The 26,311-nt window shown below is 42.3% G+C and overlaps 1 long non-coding RNA gene across 1 annotated transcript in view; it reads right to left on the minus strand.

The window, feature by feature from the left end:
- The window catches only part of LOC309438279, a 44,398-nt gene that overhangs the window by 12,537 nt on the left and 5,550 nt on the right, over window positions 1–26,311 (minus strand). The window lies entirely within an intron of this gene.

Here is a 26,311-nt window from a genome sequence, read left to right on the forward strand (position 1 = left end):
ACATAACTCCCTTAGTGGCTTAGTTACCCTGGTTGCCAGCCACATTCAATATTGGCCTCAAGGTGCTTCCTCTTGCCCTTTAAAGCCTCGTGGAATCTCGAGCCGAGCGCCTTCTCCAGGGCAGCGGTTCCCCCACCTTCCCCAGCGCCAAAGGTGCTCACCCGAGTCCTCTCTGTCTCACCACAGGTACACAAACCTGCCCAGCCAACCAGCAACTCGACCGCATCTGCAATCCGCCTCCTGTAGAAATGACCAGCCTGCTGCGATCAGCAAAGTTAGAAACTGTATTCAAGGTTTTTTGCCCTTTTCCCCCCAAAAAAATGCAGGTTGGGCATCTAAAGTTTCCTTCATTTTTATGTAAATGCTCTATCTGGCTATTATAAATTAAAATCCAAATTAAAGTTGTCACTCTTGGTCACACTCTTCCCTTAACAAAATAATACTGAGCTTTAAGACATAGGTGATAAACATACACTGATCCTGATGGCATTTTGTATTACTGGATGAAAAGATTAAAAACAGCGAGCTCTCTTTAGTATAAATCAATCCAGTAAAACTTTCAATAAGTACATCATGGTTATACGCAATACAGAATTCAAGGTCAACAGCAATTTCTAATTCTTTTGAACCCCCCGTCCATGAATAAAACCGTAAGCACCTTGGTTTGCCTGTGAAGCAGCTAACAGGTCTTGATTCTGCAGTGCCCGCTAATGTGTGTCCCTCCTCACAGCCACCACCCGGCCTGTCTACCATCCAAAACTGCACTTAGTAGCAAAGTATTTGCTGGACCGGACCTAAGAGCAGGATTTATCTAAAAAAGGTTTTTACTCGAAGAAAATCAGGTTATATTCTGAAAATAAAACACAATTTCAAAGCAATTATAGCCAGCTTTTGGGGGGAGATGTCTAGATTATGTTAAAGGTGTGGTAGTTACCTGAACATCCTTTCTGCCCTATGACCCCTTCAGCCTTTATGGCACTTGTCCTGATGCTGCCAATAGTAACAAAACATAAGTTGGCCCCTATGGTCATAAATGCATCCGCAAAACAATTGTATGCAAATCCGTAGTAACAATTGCATTGCAAAATACTGTTTTAAGCACCAGACTCCAAATAACCGGAAAGACTCATTAAACAATAGTCAAAAAATACGTTCACTAAAATGATAATTATTTTTCTTTCTTATTTACTTTGCAGGGGATTTGCACATCAGTCCTCTCGCAAAAATGCTTTTCAGGGATAACAATTTTAAACTTCTTTTTAATGCGTCCGTACTTCAGCTTCCCACTAAAAGTTGAGCTTTTCCAAATATCACCTCTTGGGGAAAAACTCAGAGACGTTGTTTCCAGAGAAACACATAGTTGTGCTGGAATGGAGGGCACAGCCCGTGTTTTTAGGATCCTGGTTATGCTCAGGGAAGGACTGCAGGCCTGCATTGCACAGGCCTTATTTCTGAGCACTGGAGGCAGCGTGGAACGAGAAAGCTGACACTGGCCTCTTTTCCTCCCACCGCAAAGCCTGGCTCAACTCCAATCCCGCCTCAGTCTAGGGAGCAGTTAACAAGCTGCTCGTCAGGAGAAGAAAACAAAATCATTCAGCCGCTTTACCTTTCCGGGATCGTTTGCCATGAGGTCCGTTTCCCAGCCTTATTCCATGTGCCAGAGCTTTTTGTGACAGCCACAGTTTAACAAAGTGAATGAGAGAAAAACCGCAAGAGATCCCTTCGCTGGAATTGCCACCAAAAAGCCATCATTTGATCATAGTAGAAGGTGTGGTTTAGTTTGCGCTTGTCAGAGGGTCTGTAGGAGATTTCACAACCGAGAATCAATGCTGCTTTTATTTTAGCAACAAGAGCTGTTCAAGTGATGGTATTTAAGGAACGAGGTCACATATTCAAGCTGTTTAGATACAACAGTGTTCAAAGATGTCAGTCAGGCTCCCAGCAGATAAAAAGTGCGGCAGTTATCAGCCAGGCATTTCTGGCGATGCTTCTGAAGCCCTTTACACCATATAGCACAAAGTAGGAGTTATTCATACATGTAATTAATACGAGGCTTGATGCATGTCTCTGAATGCCTACACCTCAACGGCGCAAGAAAAAAAATCCGTGTTCTTACCTGAATCAGCGGGTTTTTCTCTGTAATAGGAAAGCTTTCGCTAAGACAGGGGTTGTGGCAGGAAATCCTGGGCAAACAAACACATTTCAATTACTATATTGGTGAAATTCATTCAGTAGTGTAAAGTACTAATCTGAATTTATGACTTAATCCAGATATATTTAACTAACATGGAAGATTTGGCCCAAGATTTTTGGCTAATGGCAGAATGTATTTGAGTGTTCTCATGCATGCACAGAAAGACCAAAATCTACTCCTGTAAGCATCCCACTATGGAAAAAAAAATGAGCTGATGGCTGATATGGTCTGAAATTAGTGCGACTGCACCGTCAGTAAAAAATTTGCTTGATCACAACTAGACTTAAATTTGATCTTTTGTCAAAAAGATCAACAAATTCTTGCTAATCAAGTGGTCCAGATCTGATTTACCATATGCAATTCAACTGAAGTTGATTTTATTTGGCCCACAACCTTTACAAGAAAGTTCTTCTCAAATGTAGTCAGTTAAAAAGAAAATCTCCCTTCTCCTAAATACCTGTAGCATGATCGCACTGACAAGTCCATCTGAAATATTGACATTTTGTCTCCCAACATACATAAATCCAGTTTCTTCTCAATGGTCGGTAAGCGATATGTCCTTTCTCAAAACATATTTTAGAAAGAATATTTGCCACTAAAGTTTCGACAAATATACTTGATATGTGTTTAAATTATTATTATTTCTGTTACAATAAAGCCAAAAATTAGGCATTCTAATAGCTTCTCTGAAGAATTTACTGACCAAGGCTCTCCGTTAAAAATACTGATACGTATAAGATAAATAAAAGTATTCACAGAAATAAAATAATCAATGTGTACAAATGTTGCAGACTTCAGCCTACAAGATGATAGCACTCTATGAAACCCCTGGAATTGTCTTTGAGGCATGCAGGACAAACCGGGCTGTCAGGCAGCGATCTGCATTCATCTTTTATCAAACACTTTATGCCAAATATATTTCCTCTGACTTCATAAATGCAAAACGATTTCATCCCAGTCTCCCACATCTAGCAGCTACTTACATTAGGCTTTAGTAACTTACATCATTCAAAGATCTCAAGACTGGGTCCTTGCACTGCTAAATATTTCAATAAATCTTAGGATGAAGTTTCTAGCTTCCCCTAAATTGTATTCTACTGTTTGTGTACTGAAGCAACGAGATTGCAACATTGATAAAAAATATTTACGGCCGAGTTTGATTTACATTGCTTTGTGTTTATGCGGAAGACAAAACTATTCCAGAAGCCTCAGCTGTCCGTGTGAGTTTTGCTGAAGGCAGTGAGGCAATGGCAGCTCCACAGCCATCCTGGGTGCACAAAGAGAGACCTGAACTGCAGGAAGGAGCCCTGAGAACCCGCTGAAGCGCACGCTCCCATTATTCCTGCTCAGCCCCAAGGGACTGTAGAACTAGCCCTACCGCGGCACCAAAAATCCAACTGAAAGACAGCACAACTTCAGACTTTTCCAAGTGTGACCTTATTGCATATTTGTTGTGTTAAAGAAGAACAGAAGATGGATGGGTAAAATCCTTCAATGGGACTCGATCCACAGCAGTCAGGCACACTGCATGATATAATCCTTGAATTCAAACCATTTTTTTAAGGATAAAAATATTAAGCAGCAAGTCAAGCAGACAATTATTTCACTAAAATCTGACCAAATACAATTAATAATTCAGTAACTATTACTTTCACACTTTAACCTGGACAGCAACCATTGAACTGCAAGACATTCGGTATTTATCTCTAGACAGAAAGAAGAAATGTGGAATATCCAGCCATAGAAATGATCAGTGAAATTATCACCACAGAAAATGTAAGTACTGAGGGGAGCAGCCCGTGTGGAAATGGAGACAGTTAACACTCAGTGTTTTCTGTTTGAAAAGAAATATTTTCACTGACATTACTAAAATGATTCTTGTGCATTTCTGTGCTGTATCCATCATTCCTTCTCTCCCTCTACCAATAGTGCACACTGATAATTTTTGTCCTTTCCTTGTTCCAAAATGAAATGAGAGGCTGCTCATTGTCTCCTTCGCGCAGCTGTGTGTGCAGCCTGTGGACCTGAGCCTGCCCCAAAACCAAATATGAAAGAAGAAAACCCATTGCTGGCTACTGGAAATATCTTTCCAATAGACAAACCTGATGGAAACATGGTCTCCCTAGACAGTAAGTTGGATAATAGTGAGTCAGTCCTTCAGTCAATGTGAGCTGTCATGGTGACTGTTTTTGGCATTACTCTGAAGATCCATGCTGAGATATGACAGGTTAGAGGTGACAAAAGAGTCACCCAAGCCACAGAATTGTATGAGTGCTGGAAATGTGATTTTCAAGTTCAAACGGGACTACCTAATCACCCAGCACCAAAGCCACGCTCAGAAAGATTCTTAGGAGTTGTTTTTCCTAAGTTTTTGACCCAAAGTCTCTTGTCTGTACAATACAACAAACATCTCAATAACCGCTCAAACAAATGAAACATACCTTTTAGTTGTCCAGTAAGCAATTTTCAACCAAGGTAATTTACTTCCATTTTAACCAATTAGTAGGGTACTAAGAGCATTTTACCACTTCATTATTTCGTGCCATCAAAATGCTGGGTGATCCACCGTGTTCAAATGCCTCATTTCACGGCTCAACAAAAGCTCTCACAGTCATTTTACAGATCTGATTCGGAAAATCTGCCATTGCTTCTAACAGATGGAGATCAAGTAGAAATGAATGATTGAGTCTATTTCAGTTATTTACCAGACATAATACCAATTACACGTGTTTCTAATTTTCTGTTAATTGAAGTACATGACAATCGTGCTACACGCTGTACTTATTTTGGCCAGATCCTTGGCTGCAATAAACCAGCAAACCTCAATTATGTTAATTAACCTCTGTAATTTAGGCAAACCTAACATAACCGCCTTTTGGATTTGTCTATTTTTTCAAGTTTGCTTATGTTAATGCGCTTGTTTCTGGTGGAGAAGCAGAACCACTAACTGTAAATGCAAACAGAGAAGAATGAGCCTGGAACCGCCTCTTCATTCCTCTGCTATTATTGGGCAGACATCACACACCAACTTTGAAAAGAAACACCCCAAAACTGGAATGCGTTGTCATCAGATCACACATCCAAATCCTCAAAATGAAAACTTTCTAAAAGCAACTTCTGAGCTGACTTTAACACCCTCTGCCTTCACTCCTCCCTGTGACGTGGTGTATGCCAAGCTCTCTGCAAACCGTGCCAACACGGCACACCAGCGAACTTACTCCGCACAGTTTTCCTTGAAGCTGGAATTACTTGCTAAGGCTGAAGGAGAAACTAAAATTTTACATTTCTCAGCCTTATCAACAACAAAGTAATTTCTTGTGCGTATTCTAGATCATGAATATCTGGAAACCTGAAGCCTTCTAAAAATGCAGAGGGTGGACTAAAAGGAGGTAGAAAATGTGGGGGTTTGCAGTGTCTTCTCTCTCCATGAGGTTCGCCCAGGGGGTCTGACTGTGCACAGACGCAGGGAGTCAGAGGGCTGCAGGGACGGAGCGTCCAGAGCCTGGCAGGTCACAAGCGATGAAGCTCAACCTGTCTCGGTACCACCTTGAGGATGAACAGCATTGGGGCCATTTTATCCCAGAGACACCCCAGGAGGAATTCTCACTTGGAAACTCAAAGGTCTCCTTGTTACCTCTCGGGCTCACATGGTTACAGTGCAAGAGCCGAGCACAAACCCTATCAATAATGACTAATCATCTAAAAACATAGCCTGCTGGTTTTCCCAGTGAAACGCAGCAGCTACAGAAAATCCATTTACAGCCTGTCAAGGATGGGTGAAAGAAAGAAAGGAAAATCACAAAGGAACTAATTCTTCATCTTTTTTCTTTTTTAGTCATTAGTCAGAGCCCATTAAGCCCAGCTACGAGTCCCCTATTAAGGACAGAAGACCCCTGCAGATATAATGGGGAATGCGAACGTGAGCCTGTGCGCTGCCATCTGCTGCCACCAGCTTAGGGTGACAAAGCTTCATTACCGGGAACATCTTCCCTTAGGGACCCTGAGCCAGCTGTGCCCTCTTGGTCTGAGCCGCGCGACGTGTCACTGCAGCAGCACAAACGCAGCCAGTCCCTTACTCTCAGGTTGTCTAACTAAGCAGCTTTTGGCTGAGAAAACGTTCTGTTATTTCACCACTGGGACCAAACTTTGATTTCAGATGTAATCCTGCAGTCTTAGCATTTTCTAGTTAGGGCTACGCTTCAAAAAACCCAAGGACAGACTTGGCCCTTCCTGGGTAAATGCTGGTGAACAGCTCAGAAAGGAATCCCTTCATCCTGAGACTTAATGAAGGGATGACAGGATGTAAAAAGTGGACAGAAAATGTTGAAGATCAAAATCTATTGTCAGTAAAACATTCATTAGCTAGAGAAATTCTGCAAGGATTTACTAAATCTACCACCAAAGTTACCTGTCTTTCCAAGGGTATGGAGAGATATTCAGTACGCCTGAGTCAGGGACTCCTGGTTCAGACTGTACAATACAGGGACCAAGTCTGAAATCACTGCATCTCTGCAACTATGAGCTGCCCATGAATGAAACTCCTACAGTCTGTACAGCAGGTGGAGGGAACATAGAGCATTTATAAAAAAGTTACTAAAACTCAATAACTCATTAACCCATTGGTAAATTTTTGTGTAATTGTAACGTGTTGGGTCCGTCTTTTTGAAGATAACAGGAATCCCACGTGCTGTAATTTTAGTACAATATTGACCGATGCCTTGAAACATAATTCATAATGATAGCTTTTTATTTACTACTTAAATATATGCGAGTCAGGTCTTCAGAAAAACTTCATTACTGAAAATCCATGAACTGCAGCAAGGCTGCCTGTCAGGGCGGTAAATCTCATGCCAAAAAGTACGTCACCTTTTGTGTGCGTGGAAATAATGTGGCAAACTCTTGTAGGCTGCCCACAGATCTCTCCCTCTTTACATTCTGCACACACTCAGCACGATAGTGCAGGAGATGTTTTTGTTTACAGATGACAGGGTTTCTCAGCAACGTAAGAATGTGAAGTAGAAACTGCGTGTGTCAATAAGAACAAAGCAAGAAGCCAGTCTTGCTTTCCTTTTGCAATCTGGTGGTTTTCCATTCATGCCTTTCCCCTGCCTTTGCTTTCTGCCTGCAGATTGCCCAACAACATCCGAGCTCGTCTCAGGTTCCCTCCTGCCACGCACACAGCAATGCCCCCGAAGAAAAGGGGAAATAAAGGGCACAAACAAGTACATAGACAAAATGCTTCCACCTCATATGCAACTACATAATATAAGCAAACTACATAATACACACCGATCTAGGTCCTAGTCTATGTTATTGGGAAAATCTCAGACCGCAGGCAGTTTTTGGTCCGCTGATAAGCAGAACTGCAGTTTCTTAGCTTAGCTCTAATATTCACCCCAGCTGGATACGATGCCTGTTTCTTTGTAATCACACTGCTTTCACCTCACCCAAGAGGGGGCAGGTTAAAATTAACAAGCAGTTTTAAAGTTCTGGGAATATGTATACTAGAAAGCCATTTAAACCTCTTTTCTTCTTGTTTTTTTCATTATAATTGCGTATGTCTTGGAGTAGAACCATTGGACTCTTTGGCCACATCTGACTGCAAATAACATTCCTCAATACTGATGTCACCATACTAATTAGCTTTTAAATGCAGTCCCCGAAGTGTCACTGAGAGCTGCTTCTTCACCCTCACTGAAATTAATTATCTTTTGCATCGAGCCTCAAACCGATGGGCAATGAGGTGAACCACGACAAAAACTGGCCCAATGTAGCCAACGCCAAAGCGCGCTCTGCTATTAACGCAGCCCCTCTCCAGCCTCGGGGAAGCAAGAGCTCCTTGAGACTCAGCACTTTTTGGGGTCCAGCAAGCATCTAAACCGCATTCACTTACCCGCTCTGGCTTTGCTTGCAGAAGTTGAAACCAAGTGGAAAAAAACACCAACAAAAACTCCTCATTGCTCAGTTTGATTTGTCCTCTAACGGCTTATCTTGGGGAAGGAAAGAAACCTGTTGCTGGACACCCTTCACGCCTTCACAAAAGGATTACAAAAGAAGGAAAGAAGTCATGGCTCAGTTTCACTATTCCCAGCAGACTCATGTCCTGCATACTGTCAATCCAGCCCTGAATATTTATATCACAACCAGTCAACAGACTGTGTTCTTTCACAAACTGCCAGCCAAAGTGATTTCTCACAGCCAAGCAGCTGCTATTCTTCTCCGTCCTTTCCAAGGGCTCAACTTCACAGTCACTAGATAGGGAAAGATCAGGCTAAACATGGGGAAAATTCACATGTTCCTGAATCTCAAAAGAAAAGAGCAGATATTCATCCACAGTCACAAGGATCAAAGGCACAAGAAGTAACCAATTTTTTGGACCCAAGGTCTTTTGGAACAGTAGTTGTACTGAGATACGCTACAGAACCACTGTTAACATTTTGGTGGCTATGTCTGTGAAGAGGTGGTCTGAGCATCACACAGAGGTGACATGTAGGCGGCCACATGCCTGCCAGCTCCAAGGGATCACACACTCTGCCTCACAGAGGAGGTGATGGGCTTCAGAACAGCACAGGAACTGTAACTCAGCACTTCCAACACGCTGGATGCCACCCTGATTGTTCATCCAACATCTTTGCCACATGACTGACGAAACTGGGATAGAAATTCTTTTTGTCAGTGTCATTCCTCTATTTTGCCATCTCTTAAATTACCATATGGCCAGATGGGACAAGTGTCCAAGTTCTAAATCTGCAGCATCTGTCCCACCCTTTCTTGGCAGGATGTGGGGAATAGAACATTTTACTAGTAATACTTGAAGAAGTTTTCTTGTAAAGAGAGTCACAGGCCTATTCTGACTCACACATCAGACAAAGGCTCATTCAGCCTGATTACAGTAGGGAGCCAGAGCCAACTGCTCAGAATCTTTTGTTTCCAAAACTTCCCTCTAATTGAGGCAATTTATTTATCCAGGATAGTTCCATTTTATTTTAATAAACTGTCTTCTGAAAGTGTTGTGGAATTTCCTCATGCTCTGCAGAAGCAGGGTTCTCCTTAGCAATACCAATTACAAATCCCGGGATGTTAATTTTCATTCCTCTCCTAGGCTGTCCACTGTTTTTCAGACTCAAGACCATTATCATTCAAAGAAAATAAAGTTTCAGATAAAAACATATTCATTTTCCTATTCTCTCGTATGGTCCGCAGCCCCATGACAGTGGCATTCTCACAGGATTGTGACTCCAAGGTGAAGACAGGATCTCTGAACAAATAGAGATAATTATAAATACTCCTCATTGTTCCCTGGATCTTGAAAACCACATCACTTTGCTAAAGCTGAATGGCTAATATGAAGACTTTGAAATGCTTGTACCATACAGTTCAGAGAAGGCTTCCTGTAGTTCCATTAAAAAGAAAAAAGAATGAAAAATATGACTCCTAGTATTTTTGTTTCCATTGATCAAATCTGATTCCAGCTGGGCACACTGATGTACCCCGCAAGGCAGTTGTTCCTTGTGCCACCACCAGCCCGATCCCCTCTTGGGACACGCAGCAGAGAGCTCCCTAGAGCGCGAATGCTCGTGGTCCACGTGCCTGGCATTCAAAGTATTTCCATGTCTGCTAGAGCAAGCTGCAATTCAGGTGCTGGCAGATAACACCACCGCTATGTTCTGTTAGGACTGGAGTTTTGTTCCTCCACAGCATTTAACTTTCTTGGCTATTGTCTTGTTACGAGGCCCGGTATTTGCTAAACTTCATCCCCAGTCCAGGCCTGTGATGGACTATTTTGGCGACATGCGTACGCACTATGAGCTGTAGCGCTATACGCCGCTATACCTCTCAGCTCTCTAGCTGGCTAAAACAATAAACAGAAAAAATTGTTGAGGCAAAGATAAAAGTATTTGCCCACCTCCTTTTTTTAAAGCAAATATTAAGTTAGCTGTGTTAGAATAGGCCCTAGGACCATGTTTTGATCAAACAGTTATAATAAAAATTAGAAAAATATAATAGCTACCAAGCACAGAGCAAACTGTTCAAAGGCAGTAAAAAGAAAAGTCTAGAAGATAAACCTTACTTTGTTTCTGTGTCTAAAGCAAAAGGCAGAATGGGAATGAGTTCAACCTACTCCAGTCACTGCTAGATGATGGATGACTTCATTCATTCAACTTGTAGCATTCCCTGAGGTTGCCAAGACTCAGACGAGACAAAAACTGCTTCTGCAAATTCCAGCCCAGGGCCACAGGCTTTGCAGCAGAACCAGCCAGCTCTGCAGAGCCTGCGTTCCCTTCCTTGGGAAACACGCTGGTGCACAGGGGAGAGATGTTACAGAGACTCTTACGCGGCCAGGTGGGCCTTAACAGAATTGGAAACTGTGAGTTCAAAAACATACCGAAACTGTAAAGATGCTTTACCCAATTTGGCCAAGCTAATTTCAGACTCGGCGGTTAAACCCCCGAACAAACAGATTCCAACAATACTGTTTTTTCCAACTCCCAGTGTCTTCCAGCAGAAGCAGCAGTGCTGTTTTAGGCTTCGGGTTCTTTTATGCAAGGGAAACCTCTGTTATTCTGGTGCTACTGGAATGAAGAACAGTTTCTGCAAGCAAAAGAGGAAGAAAGCTGCAGTCACATGCAGTGTCACACCGATGAAGTCACACGCTGGCATCACAGCAAGTGTTGTCAGTTGTCAAAGGCCATCTGTGGCCAGCAGACTTAAACTGTCATCCTGGAAAAAGATGCAAACAAGCCTAATGGGAGATTGCATTATCCTCTCCCTGGCATTCAATCAAATGAAGCTTGTTCCCTGAACAGATAGAGAAAACAAAGGGCCACATTCTTTCATTTTCTTTTTCTTCTTTTCTTTAAAAGAAAATCATTATTTTTTGGCAGTTGATGTATTTTCCAAATGACGGGAAAAATAGGAAGGACCAAAGAACTCCAGAACTGAAGAGTCACTTGTCAAATGGGGGTTGCATACAGTCGCTGCTATGGGGAGAGAGAGATCGCTCCACTGTTTGCTCTGCAGGACGGACTCACAGTCTTTTGATTTGGATAATTCAGGGGTTTGCTATGTAAGCAATTTGACACTCTGCTTACGTGCTTTCTCTGGGTTTGGGGGTGAGGGGAGTTATTTTTACAGGGCCAAACATTGTGTGGGAGCTGCTGCAGAAGGATCCTAACTAAGACATCCATTCCTTGGAGCAGGAAATGGATCCACACTTAGAGACAATGCATTAAGCGTTCCCAAGGGAAAGGACAGTGATGTGTACACTTTGCGGATCCTCCAGCTGGTGTCGGATTTCCAAATCAACCCTCAGCAGAAGATGGGAGATGTGTTTGGGGAGAGGTGCACATGCCACCACGCGTAGGCCCCGATGATGCAAGAAGGGAAATATTCCTCTTCTGTATCCTAGGAGGCAGAGATAAATGTGCTTGTTTGGTTGGTTCTAGCGCAGGCAGGGGCCAAAGAAGAGGAGCACTGAAAACTGAAAAATGAGTCTCGGGATCTGTGCCTGGTACTGATGCAAATGAAGGTGAAACTATACAAACAGCAACACAATCAGACCATTCATCATTCCTTCATTAGCAGCTTTTCTTTGCAACACCACCACCAAAGAAAAGACCTTCCCTCTCTTTAGGAACGAGCAAGAGGATTGAAAAGAAAGCCTAATTGGGGAGTGTACAGTACGCACACTGTTTGCAAGACCGTTTGTTATGCAAATAAGATAGCCCTGAATCCATAGGTGGTGGTAGTGTAATTCAATTTACACAACCTTTGTAATATGGAAACTTACTGAGTATGTGATAAGGAATCTCAGCTTATGGGAAAACAGTTGCCTGCTACGAACAGAAAAGCTTCCAGCCACAGCGGGAAGCAGATACAAACTCTACACTGCAGGTGAAACCAAAGACCTGTTATCTTGCTCAGATTTACAGAAAAAGTCAGATTTCCATCTGATATGCTAGGCTTGCTACCCGCATGAACACTATTAGTGAAAAGAGATTGAATTGTTTTAAAATATTTTATGTTCCTTTAGCAGAATAAAAGCCTTTCGTGTTCTATTCACTTGGACGATGTAACATTAAGGTTGTGTTTTCATGTGAATTCCATCCTGTACGCTGCCTGCCGCTCCCCATTAAAACAACTCCACTTCAGCTTCCTATAAATCTTTGCAGCAGAATTTTCCATGCCATTGGCTACAAACTCTGGAGAGCTCTTCAGCAAGAAATGACTCAGCTGTTTCCAAGAAAACAAGTCAGACAGAAAAATACATTGCAATGGCTATATTAAAAAAGAAATCTTAAGAGGATTGATTTGGTGTTAGTTTGCTTTTTATCTTGAAGAGCATGTAACTGGTAAGGTGTGCATCTTGCTGTCCCTGAAATAAATGTACACATAACCCTCAGAAAAATTCTAACTCATATGTACTTTGTAGAGGTTATTGAATTTGAAGCTATGATACAACATTTCTATCCATCTAAACGTCTTTTACAAGTGTGTATGAAATCAGGCTGTGCACGCACTCCCTGCTTGCAGGGTGTGAGCTCCAGGGACTCACAAGGACTTCCATCTGTAATTGCTGAACCCAGACACTAGAAAGCCGGGCACTGAAATCGAGGTCAGGAACTCCCCGTCCTGCTCTCGGTAACCTCTTCCTCGGTGCCGTCAGCCTGCAGAAGGCAGCGGTTTTCCTGAGGGTGCACACGGGACATGCATTGGCACAAGGACGTGATGAAGGAAATGAGCAGAATGGGATAAGATGTCTTGCCTGTACAGTGACAGACAGCCAAGTCTATCTATGAAATAAAATAAAGCACCGTTAGGTTACCTACAAAGATCACAGATGGGCACTTTAGGCAGCACAGCTTGTTTCTTAATTTCCCCTTTTTGTTCCAGTTGTAGTATTTGTACCACTCACTCACTGAACTGTCGGTCTGTGCTATACGGTGCTGGGAAGATTCCTGCGCTCGGTTTCCAATGCTCAAGCCCAAGGGAAGAGGGAGAAGCGCGTATGCTGTGTGTTCAGCCCCGACTCCCATTGGGATCCTGCTGCAGGCTGACGGGAGCACTGATGCAATCCAAAGTGAGCTTGCATGGCAGCCCAAACAGTGCTGCAGAAATAGGACTATGTGAAATGGATACTTCAAAAAGGAAGTGGAAAAAATAGCAATAATCCACAAGTGATGTGCAGGACTGCTTCGGGAAAAATAAAACAGCAGCAGAAATATCATTCAATGCTGTGGAGGCAAAGGAGAAACAAAAGGAACTCAAGACAAAAAAAGGATTAAGCCTTTGGAAACAGACCAACAGTCAAGGATTCTTTGGATTTAAGGTCAGCCTTAGCCACTGGCTGCATTGCAGAAATCGTATCTGGACAGATTAGAATAAATGCAGATTTCAGCATTGTGGTGCCTGAGCCTGAACACTCGCCAGCCCTGTCCTTGATTTGACTTCTGCTGAACTCAGCCAAGTCTGAATAGCACTTCTTCAAATCATAGCTGATCAATAAGGATCTTCAATGCATGAGCTGCCCTGTTACAAAATATACAATACGGATACCTGGCAGTAGGAGGCAGATGAATTCACAGAAGAAAGGTGGAGAAACCAGTTCAGATGAAGTGTCTATAATGTTCCTATAATGTTCTCTTTCACAAAGAAAACTACTTAATATTTCTGATGGGAATTTCAACCTTAAAGACCATTTACTGAGAAGTCTGTGAGAGAATAACATGGTCACATTTTCTCTTCTAATGAAGAGGCAGTGCTAAAGCCACATGCAAACATAACTGGTTTTAAAACTGGATACCTAATTAAACTCCACAGATTAGATCAAGAGAATTAAAACCATTTTTTTTCCCTCATTCATCATTCTCAGCAATTTAGTTTAGTATACCAAAAGAGAGTTATTGCTATCTCCACGCTGTTCCAGGATCTCTTTTGGAAGAACGGATGATCCCTTTTCACTTCAACATACTTTCTTGCTGAGTCGCTGATGCTAGCGCAGCCCTTAAAAAGTTAAAGATGTCTACAAAAACTACTGACTGCACCTCACATTTGTTATTCACAAGTGAGAAAGCTTTGCCTATAGCACAGGTAACATTTCCCCTAGATGAAACAAGGAAAACCAGAACTAGGTAGGTCCTTCCTGAAGCCTGAGATGCAACGTCTAGAAACCAAACAAGCTGGTTGGAGTGAGAGCTGGCAGGTCCCCAGGGCTCTGCCAGGGGCTCCTTTGGGTCTGGACAGGCTGGTTCTGGGTCAGGTTGGACACCTCCAAGCTACTCTGCGAAGTCCAGCGCAGACACGTCCCGAGGGAGAGCAGTGACTTGCTAAAGCCCGCGCGTTCGGCCTGCAGTCATCAGGACCACACCACGGGGATTGCATCACCCTGCTATTTCCTCTTCCCGTTTAAAAGCAGTCTTTTCAGATGCTACAGCTCAAAAATAAAGCAACAGAACGGCAAACTACACTGGTTTCTTTAGTTCAGGGACACTAACCGCGGTGAGACACCAACAGTTCTTATCAACAACTCTTGTATCTTTATCCTTAAAAAGAAACTTAGTTATTCTTTGAAAGCCTTTGTGGAGGAATGAATAGTAAGTACTGACGGATAATTTTTGTCACTAACATATGCTTCAGGAGCTCCTAAACAGTAGCCAAGATGATCCATCTGCAAACAAGATGTCATTTTGACTGGAGGTTAGTCTGCAAGGAGAAACCAATTTTAAAGCAAGGCACAAAATGACAGTCATAATGACACACTGAAAAGGAAAGGAAAAAGAGAGTATTATCTCATATGTGTGAGGCATCCAACACTGCAACAGGAAAGCCTAAGAACTCAGGTGCAGCACGAGATATTTCTGGAAAGCATGTATAGAATTATCCTCTCCTGAAGTGTGTAGTGGAAAAAGAAGCATGAACAGCTCCCAGGACCACACTCGAACCGACTGAGAGTGGGTCTCCTATTTTGGGAAGTGAATTCAACACCTGCCAACACCAATTTCACACACAGGTAGAACTGCTGCAGCAGCTCTTGAAACTATCAGGCCTACGTGCCTTATATTCAACCTTCATACTGAAAACTACTAAGAGTTGGTTACATTACTTGTGACTAAAAATCAGAGCAAGCCAAATGAGTAAAGGCAGCAACATTTCAAGCACATTTCCATATCTACATAAACTCTCTTAGAAATTTCAGGTTAAATGAACCACAGATGCAATTTGTTTAATTCTGGAAAGACTGGAAGAGTCCAGTATCTACCTGTTTATTTTGAACGAACACAGTTTGCCAAAAGAAGAGGATGGCTTTGTCAGTGTGAGTACAATGTCAAGGACAGCAGTGCTTGGCACCTTCACTCTTTTTCCATCATAAGAGAGATGAAGACATATTTCTATTGAATCAACACTGTGTCGGTGCTAGAAAAAGATTTCTTCTTCCAGATAGGTGCAATTATCATCCTAATTTTACACAGGGGAGAACAGCAACAGAGACAAATCGGGTCACTTGATTAGCATCCACAGAAAGCTTGGCAGCTTCATTCCAGGTTAAAACTTCGTTGCATAAGCAAATATATTTATGCAGCGTTTATCTCGGTCTTTATCCCAGGAGACATGAGCAGCTCAACAGGTATGTTTGGAAATTGCTGCTGCTCTCTATTCGAGGCTTCAGCAACTGCAAACGGATGCACCCACCCGCGCAATGCGGAGCCGCGGTGGGCAGAGGCGCTAAATCAGAAAGAGGTTTTAGAGAAGGACATTTTCAGTCACAAGTAACACCATCAATCCGCCAAGGCACAGCTTTTCACAGATAGTCCATGCAACCTTTATATCCACTGACGTCAGGGGAGACACGCAGGCACCTCAGGGTGTCAGGCCTAGAAACTAAGATTTGTTTTCTCTAGTAGCACATCAAGGTTGGTATTTACTGCAGGGAGCTACCACAAGGGTTGCATAATGCTGGCAGAGTGCTGCCAGCATGAAATATGCCTCGTATTATTAAATATGTGACAGATGTACCTGCAGAGAACTCATTAATTCTATTCCTGTTAGTCTAGAAATATTAGCATATAATTGTTAGTTTCTAAAATATTCTGGCAAACTTTTTTTAACTGAAAAACTGTGTCAGCATTTATTTTGGAATATCAGATGAAGTCACTTCTCTTGTATGCCCCTCAAGTGATGTGCTACAATAACCTCAGTTACTTAAGAGAAGACGCCTCTAAGCAGAAGCTGAGAAATCTCCCCTGTGTCAGCCTAAAGGAAGAAGCCTTCAGAGTGATGAGAACATTCAGAATGGACTGTTCTGAAAACGAAAACCAAAACCAATGCATGTGTGACACACAAACAGACCGTATGGCAATACTACGTGTATTTTGAGATTGCGTTGCAGTGTCCATCGCAGAGCAAAAGGCTGAGTGAAGAAGCAGCCAGCGGTGGAGTCCTGTCAGTGCCCTGCTAGCTCTAACTGCAGTCTGATACAAAGAAATCCAAAGAAATTTGCACATCTTCTGTCCTTAAAGAGTATGCTAGTTGAAGAAACACTGGATTTCCCTCTTCTGATGTTTTTTTTCCACGCCGGAAGTCTCAAGATTAATTCATTCTACACGAAATCAAAGCCTGGAAGTAATATCAGACTAACTGATTGCCGTGCACAAAAGCCCTGCGAACATGAGTACATCCATCTTAGCGACAGAAAAAGCTTGCGTTCACAACCACCGCTTCCCTAGTAAGAACGGGAGAGGACCACATGTTGTTCTGTACAATAGCATATGGGGAGCAGGAATTTCTTGTATGTTTCCCCAAACTGCAGCTTTGGGGACAAAATCTTCCCCGAGCTTAGACATCTCAGCCTGCCTCTTCAGCATCTGCTGACTTGAAAGCCTGACAAGGGAAAACCTCTTTTAATCAGAAAGATATCAATAGATGGATATGCCAGCAAAGCACAGCAGGAGCTCTTCAAACACTGCATAAGAATACCAACTGTGTATGAGAAACTGGACTATGAGAAAGAAACATAGCTTCAGCTCTTTCATAATGCTTAAAGCGCGGAGATTTGCAGCAATTACAACCCCAGCCAACAGCAAAGTTGAAAGTAAACATATCGGCCAATAGATCTTTGCAGGAAATAAGCTGTTGAATTATTCACTTAGTTTGAGAGGAAGCTAAAGAGAAGATAAATGCATTGAATAAATGTGTGGGAATGCAAACACTTGCAGAGCGTGGTCTCACATGGACAGGAGCGCTGCAGAAATCACGCTCTGCTTTTGCTGAGCTGTTCCCACAGTGCATGACCACATGATTCAAGGCTACTTATTCACCCATGTACACAGGAGGAACTGAACCTACACAGGCAAATCAGGGCTCATTTCCCTCTCTGCTCACTCACGCCTACCTCATTTCTGATGATTTAGTTTTTATTTCATGGTTCTGTTAATCTACAACACAGGCCCACCTTACTGAAGCTGAAGGTTGTCTTTGTTTATGGAATAATACGATCAAACACTACGCAACAGAATGTCTCCCCTAGTTATTCCAAAGCAGCTACTCAAAGTGAGCATCTTGCAAGGTTCTTCTTCCAAGTACACACAGTGAGTTGCGGAACTTTGCATAGTACCTGAGAAGTTTTACTGCTTCAGTTTGGGGTTTAATTCCTACTAAACATTCACAGACTACGCATCTACCTCTGACTTCTTTTGGTTAGATTGGGGCTTTTTTTGAATCAGCACAGTGTGGTATCTTGCCATGAATAGGAGTTGACTGTCTGCTTAAGCTTTTCAGGCAGATTCCTACGGTATCTTGCACTCCGCAATTCCATAGGAACCGAGAGACCCAACCGAGTAGGATAAAAGTCTTTGAAACCTGTTTCTAAGCAATACCATAACTCTTAAGCCTCTAATAATATTTGTACTTTGAGAAACCAAACTAAATTGGGTTCTTGACCAGTATCTGGGGCCGGGGGGAACAAAAAAGGGGCATTTTCTGTGAAACAAATCATGGTGCATAATCAAATAGCATACTGCATTTCTGGACAACTGCTAAGGAAGGAAGCAAACCTTACGAAAGGATAACAGTTCATTATATTGAAGTGTAGCATGGCTCACAAAATGTTTCTGACAAGTCTGTGTGATGAAATTCTGCTCAGTCTGGGACATTTTCTTTGTGCCACCCTGAACTATACCGGGAATTATAAGGAGCACTTTTTAAAAGAGTACACATGGAAGAAAAGGGACAAAGGGGCTTGTAAAGAGTCAATTAGTTTGACAGAAGCCATGGAATAAATGGAAATTATATACACCAGTTTTATACCTTCAATCCAATGTGGAACTTCAGTAGAACAGCAATACTCAATTGATGCCATATATTATACATAGATAATTAACACATTACGTGCTACAATACATTGAGAACAACGCGTTTTAAGCAATTTTCTGTTCCATGTGCTATGCAGGATTTTGTCTGTAGGACTAATGAAGGGTATTCATGCTCCTCTCTCTCTCTCTCACAGTAAAGCTATTAGTATAACTGGGACCGGCTCCTAGTGTCACAGGCAGCATAATGCTAAAAGGTTTAATAGGCTATTTGGCAGGAGACAGACAGAATAGATTCAGCTGCTAAAACTGTGACACTGACATTTTGCCCTTCATTACCAGTGTTCTTATCTCTCCCCATAGAGAAATCCGTGTTGGACGGTGCAAGCTGTCAGTCTGTCGGCTGCACTACAACAGCCCTGCTTCCCAAAGAGACACTGATTTCCCAGGAATATTTGTAATCTGGTGCTATTAAAGGTTTAATTACATAGACCTTTAGGGCACTAATTAACACATAATAATTACATGCGCTTACTATCCTCCGCACTCATCGTCTAGAAAATATACAAGAATAAATAAAAATGGCTCCACAAATTATATACATGTCACGGCCTCACTTCCTTCCCATTGAATTCAACAGTAAGGTTCTAAAATAATCAGGCAGAGAACACTGCCCTGGAGAATAAATTGCCTAAAAGTAAAATTTTATATCTTGACAAGCTGGAATTACACAAGAGTTTTAGTATTAATTTATGGGTCACAGTTTTATTTCCAGCCCTACTGCCATTTTAAGGCACATGGGATACGGCAGGGAAAGGACATCTGAACAGAGTTGTGAAGACACTCTGGATACGCTGGAGCAGTTAAAGACAGGAGGGAAAACAAAACAAAACACTGTGCACACACAAGAAGAATGCTGTAAATCGGACAAAAGCCAACATAAATTCTGTGCTTTTCCAAACCAGAAGAGGGCCAGGCAGCTTCTTGCATCCTTCACAATTAATAGGCCAGAGCACTGACTGTTCCCAGCGTTCTCTACTCCCTCAAGAACGCTTATCTAATCCATTTTCAATCCCTTGGTGTGTTTCACCTGAGCGCTGAGAACAAGAGAAAAAAACTCCATATCCAGGCATCCCATCTTATTCTCTCTAGTATTCATGAGAGTAAAGAAATGCTTGAACGTACGTTGCAAAGCATGACTAAGCAAAAAAATTCATTCCTGACATACCACCACCATTACACCCATCTGAGCCACTATTTATTTGCAATTAACTGGCCTTCTGCAAGGCTTTATAAGGGTTTTATTTACCATATGCATTTGTTTCACACAAGTCACTACTTTTGAAGTGAAGCCATATCTGCAACAAGGGATTTTTTCCTCCTGCCTTTCCTCTCTGAAACCCTGCAGCGCTTCTCTTCCCCTGTCGCTACCACTGCAAAGCCACTTCTTGCCGCAACCCACCTCAGTTTCGGTTCTTACACGCGGCACTGGGTGGCTGTCGATTTGATGCATTACTTGTCATTCTATGAATTAATTTAGGAAAACATACTATGTGGAGCAACATGTAGGTTCCAGTATAAGTTGGGGAACGCCCTATTAGAGAGCAGTGTTGGGGAAAGGGACCTGGGGGTCCTGGAGGACAGCAGGATGACCATGAACCAGCATTGTTTAGTTCAGATACTATCAGGATATACTTGGGGAACATATATATATACATATATGTATGTGTATATATAAAATATATACAGCCATACCACCCTGAGAACGCCCAATCTCATCTGATCTGGGAAGCTAAGCAGGGTCAGGCCCGGTTGGTACTTGGATGGGAGACCAGCTGGGAATACCGGGTGCTGTAGGCTGGGCCCGCACTTGTGGCCAGGAAGCCAATGGGACCTGGGGTGGGTTAGAAGGGGGTGGTCAGTAGGTCAGAGAGGTTCTCCTGCCCCTCTGCTCTGCCCTGGGGAGACCACACCTGGAATATTGTATCCAGTCCTGGGCCCCTCAGTTCCAGCAGGACAGGGAACTGCTGCAGAGAGTCCAGCGCAGCCACCAAGATGCTGAAGGGAGTGGAGCATCTCCCGTGTGAGGAAGGGCTGAGGGAGCTGGGGCTCTGGAGCTTGGAGAAGAGGAGACTGAGGGGTGATTCATTAATGGTTATAAATATATAAAGGGTGAGGGTCAGGAGGATGGAGCCAGGCTCTTCTCAGTGACAACCAATAGTAGAAGAAACTTGTTCCCGGTGAGGGTGGCAGAGCCTGGCCCAGGCTGCCCAGGGGGTTGTGGAGTCTCCTTCTGTGCAGACATTCCAACCCGCCTGGACACCTTCCTGTGTAACCTCAGCTGGGTGTTCCTGCTCCGGGGGGGGGTTGGACTGGATGAGCTTTCCAGGTCCCTTCCAGTCCCTGACATCCTGGGATTCTGTGATGTAAACAAAATGTGCAGGTAACACCCCAAAGCGAGTAATCCCAGCTGCTGGTGACTCTGGCCTCCACACTCGATATTGTTGAGCGCCACCTGCTGGCATTTTATTAATTATCGACACCTCTAATGACAAAGCCCAGGCCAAAGTTGAATGTTTTCTTCTGAAGGGCATTTTCTCTTCCAGAGGTGGAAGTTGTGTTCACCCGAACTTGCAGCAAAGGCCTGGAACACAGATACTTTCCTAAAACCTACAATATATTCTATTTGTACTGCTGTTGTTAACCCACTATACATCTCACACATTTAGACAACAGGTGATTCTAAGCCACAAAATGTTGGTCTTGACTATGAATATGAGTCTGTGGTCATTCTGACCAGCATGAAGATTGTGATTCATCCTCTTAACGAGAGCTAAAAGTGTGTATTGTGCCAAGAGCTGGACTCAAAACCATTAATCCCTATTTCCCTGCAACTCAGAGACACGAGGATGTGAGATTCCAGTTCATGCCTATTCCTAGTCTAAACACATTCTCTCTTTGCAGACAACAGCACCGCACATTGTTCTAGAAAGAGCAAACTGTTGCTTGTACAGGTCTCTGGCATTCAAACCCAATGGAATAAATACCTCTAAGAGTCAGATATTCCCATTAGGCTCAAGAATTCATGTGTGACAAACAGAATCTAAATTTACAAGTGTATGAATCAAGAAGGGAATTTCCAGAAGCATTCCAGAATGAGACCATTTAGCCGTCCCTCTTCAAACAAAACTTAGGCCACATGTAAGCTCTGGAATGAGGAAGAAAATCAGCTCTAAATTCTCTGCCGATGAGACAAAACGCAATTTGGAAACATTAGCTAATGAAAGATACAAACAGGTTCTGACAGCCACAGCTATGAAGACAAATGGAGTATACTCACTGAAGGGAAATTAGAAGTATTTTTAATAGCTGGGCTTAGAAGCAGCAAGTGTACAACTATTATACCCTGTCATACATTTATTTGCCAAAGGATCAACCCTAAGAATAACTAAAGCCACCACTATAAGTATCTCAAGGTAAAGAGGATTTAGACATGTGCAACTAATGAGGGATGTATAAATCCTTATGCATACAAATATTTATGCCCACACTTGGTGCTGAAGGAAAATTCTGAAGATAACGTCCCTATTCAAATATTCCATGAGCAGCTGCCAGTTCCTGTTTGCACTTCAGAGCCCAGCCTGGAATGCAACTGTTGGGATTCAAATTCAAAGGCACAAATGCTATACATTCATCAGATTAAGTGCCACTGGATGAGTCTCTTCTACCTGAAAAATAAAGATATGCCTGTCTTCTGACATTCCTTCAATCCTTTTTAATGAATTTGTGGTTGCTTTCTCGAGCATTCCCCACTCTTTACCCAGAAATATCTGCATTATTTGTTTTTCCCAGCTCAAAGATGGCTTATGCTTCCTTAAACTGCTGTATCATCAATCCTCTCCTAGGGCTCTCTCTTCTTTTATTTTTCTCCCATCTGCAAGTTCGAAGCAATATTAAACCTTAATCTTTCCTCCTTTCTCACTTACATATGGTCTCTTCATTCAGCTTTCCTCTCTGCATTTTCCTTTCTGTGCAGCTTTTCCTCCCTATGTGCAATATACTCTCCCTCTCCTTTCTTCCTTTTCTTGAGCCATCCATTCTTTCACTGACGAAAAGGGTAACAAAATAAAAGCAACTACGCACCTGATGACGCAAAACTTACATTTTTACGGAATAGTCAATAGTACTCATGGTACAAAGTTGCAGCTTTCCATCAAACGTGAGATCTGTGGGCATCGCTGTAAGAATTCATATCTGAAGTTTCCAAAAATGACTATGAAAATGGGTTGAACCAAACAATATCATTCATTGCAATTAAGAAAAATCTAGTTGTCAATAGAAACTTTGACTGCAATGCAGCTTTTAAAGAGTAAAATACATTTTCATATGGACTCTGTCAGATACAATGTAAAGATTTTTTTCACAAAAGAACTAATGGAGAACAGTAATAAAACATATGTGAAGGAAAACCTGGATCCTTCATAAGATGTTATAAAAATAAATGTTAGTTCAGCCAATCCATATAAATCAATTGGAAGTCAGAAATGCAAAGACAGAATGCAGATGAGCCTACAGAATATTCATGTTCTGTTACTGATGAAATGAAAGCAATAACTATTAAAACTAATGATAATGAAGAGGCAAGAAACGTTTATTTTTCGTCAGTGTTAAGTTTAAAGAAATTTCAGTAACAAGGCCTGACATTTAACAGCTTTGACAATGATATCAATACTGCAAATGCATTGGTAGACACAGGGATGGAAAGTGTGTGAGGTTGGGAGTTTTTAATATTTTCTGTACTCCTAAAAGAGGATGATCATAGACACCATCTCCCGCTACTTGGTAAACCAGTTACCAAAACCCTTTGTATGGCAAGAGCCTGAAGATACAGCCCCGATGTCCTGAGGGCCAAGAGGAGCAGATGCCCCAAGTGCTGACAATGGCTCCTGGAGATCCTGTCACAAGCGTGTGCCAGAACAGCTTTGCTCTCAGCCCAACGCACCCTCACTTGTGTTTGACTAGACCGAATGCCTCATACCAGGTTCACCAGGGAAGAGCACCTAAATGACTCCTTAAAAATGCTGTTCCGGTATCCAGGAGGACATTAACACTGTCCAACGCCAGGCAGCTCATTCGATCTGCTCACCTCTTTCAAAAGCCAAGAGAGGGGAAGAAGCTGCTCCAAAAGGGAAATTGAGAAAGCAGCTTAATTGAAGCGCCTTGAAGCAGCCTCTGGCACCATCATCTACGCAACAACACGGGCAAATATCTTCCCTGAAACATGTACCAATATTCTTGCTCCTCTTTCCCCCTCCCTTTCTATAGCCCCTGGGAAATCTCTCTCCTCCCACTCCTTCCAGTTTCCTTCTGTGCTTTTCTGCTGCTGAACGATCTTGTTGCCTGAGCAACTGCAGACGAGGAGGAGCAGGGCCAGGGCTCTGGCCCAGTTGTGTGTGATCAGCAACAGCACCACGTTCTGACCCTGCAACGCAGGACAGCGACAGCAGCAGCCTCAGGAAAACAGCAGCTCAGCAGAGCGAGGTGCCTTGAGGTGGGTGGGACCCCCTTACTAGGTGCTGGGCATTTTACAGCCACCTTCTATTTTTGTTCAAGTATGAATGAAATAACCTAACACTCGATACGGTCAAGAAAGTAGCCATTTAGCTTATCCATACACCCAGATCATATTCACAAAGCAGCCACGTCTGTTACACTTTAATTCTGATCCTAATAGAAGCACAAATTCACTGGTAATCAATCGCTAGAATCAGACTTGTCTGCTCTAGACATTTCAGATTATTATGTGTCACTCTCCCTTTGCTCTTTTCATTGTGTATTTTAGAATTCAGAAAAGTAACCAAAGCAAACGCATCTATCGATGACCTTTCCAGACCCGCTTCAGTAATTGTACTTTGCTTTCATTTCATCTTTGCTGGCTGTCTCTGGGTATTTGAACAATATCTAGTAAAATGAGAATGTAGTCTCAGTGCTATTGCTGTGCAAGAAATATTAATCTCTGCAAGATATCCAGCAGAGATTTCTTTTCTAATATTGTTTTATTGAAAGTATTCCTTTTATTTTTTTCTAACAGCATTCTGTTTATAAGGTTTTCTGTTCCTGCAGTATATGAAACACTACAGGTTGCCTTCCCCCTCCCATGATGGTTTATGACCAAAACGATGGTAACTGCTGCCTTGCGGCTCTGCTGGCTGCAGGAGGGAGGGCTGTGCAGCTTTTCCTGCATCTGAGCAAAGGATCGCTGTGAACACAAAGCACAGAGTCATCTGTGCTGGTACTTCTTAACAGATGCTAGGACCAGTCTTGTTAAAACAAAACAAAACCCATCAGGGATTGCAGCTCTAAATGAGTATAGCTACTATGACATTTCACTCTCTTTATTACTATTCAGTTTTTTTCTTCTGAAGTAGAAACATAGTTAGAAGTTCCAGTTATGTCAAGGGTTAATGGTGAGTTACTGGAAAATTCTTTGACCCTTTAAATTTCATATCAATGTGAGCTTCATTGAAAAGTCATTTACACCATCTTACCAACTCTGCTTCAACAGCTGCATGCTTGCTAATTCTGTCCCCTGCACTGTATTCATAGCACTTTTAAATTTACTTTTTGGACTATGTTTATTTTTGTTTAGTATAAAATAGAGAACAACTGGAGTTTAAGCTTGACAGAACCCAACCACAAACACTCAGAAGCTAATGCTTCGTTTTTTCCTCTGTTCTCTTCAGAAATAACTCCCACTTTCAGCTCTCCAGCAGGATAGTCACAGTATCACTGGAGCAAAACACAGTCCAGAATTTCCGGCTTAGCAAATTCTGTGAGAAGCTTTAATTAATGAAGTCTGGAGCGCTGCGACTAGACAGCAGATTCCATCAATTCATTTGGAATAAAACTATCAGGATTTCTCAGCGTATTGGGAAGTTTCAAAACCATCTGTCAAAACGATGTTAATGCATCTAGGATATAAGTGATTGTGCTTGGGAGAGCTTGGATAATTGGTCAGGTACACCCAGTGCTGCCTCTTCAGCAGCTCTTTCTGACTAATGGCTTCAGCAACAATGCACGTCGGGTGACTGTACATACAGCTCTCAAAACCAGAGGGGAGACTCACAGTCATAACATTTAGTGAAGGAAAAGGCATAAGGCCAAACACCCTGCCTGTGACTCACAGATTCCAGTGGCTTACAGAAGGATGCAAATAGAACATGTTTACTGTATTAGGTCACCACACTAATATCATTAATCTTCTGGCAGTGAAACATTGCTCCCCACCACTCTGTGATTTAAGGTGTGGGAATCATTGGCCCATTGGGATACCAGAAAGCTATAAGAAAAAAAGTTAAATAATGGGAAGAGCCTGAATAAACAACATTTTAAAATATTTTTTAAATTATTATCTTGGCCTCTTATCAACATAAACCCTTATCAACATCTTTATCATGTATCCATTTATCAATACAAACTCTTTATACCGATAAGCCTTTATCTGTGATTTGCATTTGGTGAAAGCTGTATCACAAAATTCTGTTTTGCTTTAGATAACTTCAGAAAACCTGACTCTCAGATCATGTAAGAGTTTTGTGATTAAAACATGCAAAAAGCTAAACTGCAGCCACCTCCTCTCCATAAAACTTGCCATAGTAACATTAAAAATATCTCAGAAAGACAAGAATGCAATAAAAACAGTATTATCACTTCTTGAAGCTCCAAGGAAATTTTTTAGGAGGGGTAGAGCAAAACCATTTTATAACTGGTAAGTGCACTCACCTGGGAAGCAGATCTGGGATGGGCTTTGTAC

Source organism: Streptopelia decaocto (genome assembly GCF_964273445.1).
Source record: "Streptopelia decaocto genome assembly, chromosome: 3".
NCBI lineage: Eukaryota > Metazoa > Chordata > Aves > Columbiformes > Columbidae > Streptopelia > Streptopelia decaocto.